Raw genomic sequence first — 5936 nt, forward strand, 5'->3', positions numbered from 1 at the left:
AAGTACATACGTCTTATCGGTAACAGGATGTACGTACTACCACATTCAGTATGTCTGATTCAAAATATCCTGCACCAGAAATTAAAGGAGTAATTTATGAAACTAGTGTGTCTCAAAAAGGAAAACCAGTGCTATCGTTGGAGGGCTATGTTTTAAATTTAGAAAGAGGATTGAAGAACAAAAAGTATTGGTGCTATACATGGAAAGTGGTGCAACATCACAAAGGTAGGGCTGTCACGGAAACTTGTACATCTGGTGAGGAACTGTTAAAGTCAGTAGAGCATAACCATTCTGGCGATCCCAGTGAAAGTGAGAAATATAAATTGTGCTCTGAGTTAAGCATAGGGGAAAGATTTTAGTAACTACCCCTTGTCTGTTGGTTGACGATGCTCTAGCTTCCACTTCTATTGAAGTTGTTCCTAGTTTACTGACCCAGAAAGCATTGTTACAGCAAGTAGGCAGGGTACACCATAAAGACAGTAGATCACCATCCAATCCTGTTTCCCATAAAAAACTGTGTTTATAGAAAAGAGAGTGGTAGATGTTACTACCGACAATATTGTTGTTGTATTGACTACTGTAAATCTGTACAATCTTAGCAGAGCCACCATCTAGCCTATGGATAGCACCTTCTTATATAAAGGTGCCATTTGCCATCAGTTATACAGTATTCATGGCCTCGTGAAGTACGATGGTTATGATATGATGTTCCTCTCCTCTTCTGTTTAATGAGCAAGAAATCTCTTAAGGCATACAATTATTTGTGGCATTGTCTATTTCAGGTAATGTCAGAACATGGCTTTGAAATGAGTTTGAAATATGTGCTGTGTAACTTTGAGATATCGGCCGTTAAAAGTAGCAGAGTTAACATTAATGGGGCTACATCAAAGGGATGCATGTTTCATTCTGGCCAAAACATCTGGCAGAAGGTGCAGCCAATATGCTTAGCTTCATTGTATAATACTGATATTAACTTTCAGATAGCAGTGAAGTCTTTAGTGGCTCTGGCATTTCTGCATGAAAAAGAGGTTATAACAGCATTCAATTTACTACAGGACTCTTTTCCACCAGAAGGAAGGGATTTAATTAAATATTTCACAGACTGGTACGTCCTAGGAAAGCTCCGTAAATTCAGTACAAGGATGACTGCGCATTGCAGATTTCCACCTTTATTCCCCATCAGTTTTTGGAATGTGTATGAACTTAATGCATTGTTTCTGCCCTGCACTCAGAATTCTGTGGAAGCGTGGCACCATAGATTAAAATGTTTGTTGGGTGCTAGAGCTACTGACTTGTCAGTGCTTATGTCAACTCTTGCTACAGAGCAGGATAGAGTGTAAGAGCTGAGGGTTCGCATGGCAAGTGGCTGCTCACCATTGCCTAAAAGAAGACATGTTATTAGAAGACATAGCCATTCTGAGGACATTTTGAAAAATAAGAGTGCATATTCAAGTCTTGAATTCCTAAAAGCTATCTCCAGAGTGATGAAAATGTGAGCGTGTTTATTTACACTGTAGTCATGAATTGGTATGATGTTCTTCTGTACTACACTGATATTTCTATTTGACACAGACAAATGTTGGTTCTGAAGGTTATACTTCAATCAACTATGAGTACTCGAATGGTGAAGGGATAAAAGCAATGAAAAAAAAACAGCTAACGTCATTTTTGATGTTTTGATCGTTCAGTTTTCTAAATGTCTGCATTTTGTACTTTCAGTCTTCTGCATTTCTGAGCTTATGGTCTCAAGATACTGAAATTCGACATTTCAGTATCTTAAAGTTTCAAAGTGAAACCATATGTGTATATATATATATATATATATATATATATATATATATATATATATTTATATATTTTTTTTTAAAGTAACAATACATAAAAAATGAAAAATCAACTTCATTAAAATTTTCTTTCAAACATACAGCTTGACAATTTATACAGGGCACAAAATAATCAATAAATAACATGTATAACTGTTATATAACGTGTTATATTGGGTCTGCTTTGCAATATTGTTAATGGTAATACCGCATCTTGTGCCAGAGTAACAAAAGTATATTTTTTGGGGCTTTGTCATAGCAATCTGGATATTGCACTGTGCTATGCATAATATCTTCATATTTGCTTTTACCATATACTATTTTTCTATTTACTTAACTGTCATGTCTTTCTCATTTGTGCTGTAGCTCATGGGCTGTGGCAGAAATGGGTTCAATTTGGGTCACTCCATTGCTCCAGTTAACAGAGTTAAATAACAGTAAAAACTAAAATATAAGACCACTAAGTTGCATAATGCAGATATATAATATTTTGATGCTGAATAACTTAACACTCCTTTTTCTGGTTTTAATGTATTGTTAGAAGACAAGCCATCTCTAACTATTTTTTTGTCTGTCTCACAGTGACATTTCTTTAGTTTATAACAACACAAAGTACATAGCTTAGACCAAAACAAATGGTTGTATATATGTTAAGAGCATACAGAATTTACAGCTCTTCATTTAAGTTAATATATTAAAATTGGGGTAAGATACTTTCATTGGTTGAGGTAACAGCATCACTAAATAACATTTATAAATATTCTATGTGATTATTTTTGCATTTAATTGTAGATTATATTTTTGGTTCCGCACCTAGAATGTCAGAGGTCTGTACACTGATATTAAATTTAAAAATCTTTTAAATAAGTTAAAGAGTGAAGGCATTATACAGTGATGCAGCATTTAACATTGCTGCCTTACAGTGTTTGAATCTCTGCTTCATTTGCCAGGAGAGTTGCCCCCTGTGTGAATCCTCAGGAGAATGTACTCCAGGGAATACAGAGAAACAATATTCTCACTGTACTGGGCAATACTCATGCTACACACAGAGTACTGCAACCAGTTTTGAAGCCATACAAGGGGACACACGTCAGGCTACTGGAAAGAGCTCAGAGAAAAATCACCATAAAGATAGGAAGAATGGAGGAAAAAAATGGAAAAAGGGTATAACCAGGGGCTAGATGGGATGGTGTTATTCTCACTAGACTCTGAAATTCAAACAGTAATCCAGACTGGATTATTATTTTATCCATGAGTGGTCAGTGGATGTGGTGGAAAACTGGAAATGATACCCACTATTCCAGTCAGTCATTTTTTCTGTGATACATTTAAGCCAAGAGAATGCAAAGATAAAGAAAGTATAGCAGCTGACTGTGGTGGGATGTTATCCTTGTGGACATTGTTCGCCATGCAAAATAATCAGGAAAACTAAACATTTTTCATCTTCCAATAGGGTTCGGGTTTTTAATATCAGGTGTTTCAATACTTGTACTTCTGAATGGTTGATATATTTGGCAATTTATAGTTGTTCGGCCTTTTATGTGGGCAAGACATCTCAGTAACTTAAAACTCATATTTTTGAAGATCTGAGCAATACTAAACATTATTGTTCTCCTAGCGATTTATATAAAAATACCATTAAACATTCTGCTGCTATCTTTAGGTTTATAATTATTGATAGAATTTGTTATCGTGGTTTAAATAAATTGGGTTGGCATGATATTTTAAACAATAAGGAATGGAGCTGGATAATCTGACTGGGTGCACTATTCTCTCCTGAATTAAATGATGTTCTATGATTGGGTTTGAAACTAAATAGGGAGGGGTTTTGTTAGTGATTTATGTATTTAATTCTTCAATTATGATGTATGTATGTATATTGTTGTTGCACTGAAGGTTTTTGTGCCAAAACTGGTTTGCCTTACATGATATTATATTAAATTCCTTTTGGTTTGTTGACTTGGTGTGCTATCTGTTTGTTCTCTTGCTTTATTGATTATTTTGGCCTTGCATTCTGCTGTACTTGCGTGGCAATTGGTTTTGAGTATGTTGTATTAGTTCATGCTGTTGGTGTGTTGTTGGTGGGCCTGCTTGTGGTATCGCTGGGTCTTCCACTGTGATCTCTGCCTGCTCTCAATGGATTTATCAAGTTTAGTGACAGGTTTGGTGGAAGACAAGGATGATGTTAACATTTTTGAAGAGTTTGAATCCACTTATTCTTCCATGACAACAAAAGATACTGTTTCAGCTCATTCTGTCTCTTGCATACAAGCTTTGAAACAGTTAACTGTGACCATGAAAAGTTTATGTTCCAGTGTATGACATTTAAAATTACTTAAAGCCTATGAAACTAAAGGCTTTTGCCCTCAGGGTTTACATTTACACATACAGCATGGTTAAGGAAATAGATAAAGTGTTGATGAAGGATTGGTATAAGGTACAGCAAGCTGCTTCTATGATGTTTGTTAAAGTTTTGGTGTCCTTTATGAGAGACAAGTTTCTAAAATAATGATAGAAGTTACCCATCTTTGTGAAATGGTTAAATCCTACCATTCCCATGAACGTTGTAAAGAACAGTTTGGGCTGCTAGTTTCAGATTTAGTTACCCTTGAAAAAGAGTTGAAGGAACATAAATTAAAGAAATTCCAGTGGAAGGCTAGAGATTATGTTAATAGTAGGCCATTCTCTTTCCAAAGTACTGTTAAGTTCCAACAAGGAAGGATGGATTGTGATCATGGCCAGCTGACAGATAAGAGGAAGAGAAGTGAGACCATTCTTCAGAAGGCAGGGAATACATCGGAGACATTGGCAGACAATTCCTCCTCAGCTATTGAGACAGTTCAGGAGGTGGTTTTGGATTCACCCTTAGCCAAGAAGAAAAATTCTTTTAACCCTTTAAATCCAGAAGAAGGGCTGTAGGTAAACATTCTAACTAAAAGAGGCATCAACATTGTATGCCCTGTTACATCTAATGATTCCAAATTATAAACATGTCAGATTGTGCATAATATTTCTTCTACTACTTTACCTTTAGCAGAAGTGATGTGTTTAGTAAAATGTTAGAATGTGTGCCTACTTTTCCTGTTTTGGAGGAAGATTTTGTAAAGAATGCATATCTTTTTGTAGAAAATTGAATTTAAAATTGTATTTTGATAAGAAAGCTATACCGAATAGTACTGAATTTAAATTTAGGGGATTGAGTTTCATTCCTCCTATGAATAAATATGTTGCAGCACTTCAGCAAACTGTTCTTACAGATTTACATTTTAATTTTTATTATGATGCTGGGCAACAAAATAATTTGTCTCTTCCACAGAAAAAGGCTCTACAAACTTTGAAACTAATTTTATTGTTAACAGTGCTGATAAGGGTGGGGCGGTAGATGTTTGGGATTAAGCTATGTATTTACAAGAAGCCTATACACAATTATTAGATAACCGTTTCTATCAGAAAATGGTTTTAGTTCCTACTTTAAAATTCAAACATGAGAAAGATGTGTTTTGGACACTGGCGTTGGATGAAGGTATTGTTTCTAAGGATGTAATATATCATCTTACAGTTCAAGATCCTTCTCCACAATATTTTATATGCTTCCAAAAATACACAAAGATTCATTCTGCCCCCCTAGTAGGCCCATAGTTTCGGGCTGTGGTTTTTTAACTAAGCCATTATCAGCTTTTTTCACACTATATCTGAAACCTTTGTTAGCTGGTGTTCATTCTCAGATCCAGGACACTACTCGGTTTTTAATTTTGCAGGATGCACAATTGGATAATGATTGGTATATGTGTACTCTTGATGTCTAGGCATTATATACCAATAGCCCACATTGGGCTTGGTTAATGGCAATAGAATATAGGTTGGATAGGTTACCTTTACACAGCCCTGGTTTTAATATCGTTTTGATATGTTTAACGGAACATATGTTAACCAAAAATATGTTTTACTTTAACGCGGAATGTTTCTTACAGTTGAAAGGTACAGCAGTGGGGGCATATTTTGCTTCCATTAATGCAGATTCATTCATGGGTAATTTAGAAGAGCAGCTTATATATGATGTCAGTCATAACATCTATCAAGATGCCACAGACATATGGCATGGATATTTGGATG

Source organism: Protopterus annectens, chromosome 14.part0, assembly GCF_019279795.1.
Source record: "Protopterus annectens isolate FY-2018-M chromosome 14.part0, PAN1.0, whole genome shotgun sequence".
Taxonomy (NCBI): Eukaryota; Metazoa; Chordata; order Ceratodontiformes; family Protopteridae; genus Protopterus; species Protopterus annectens.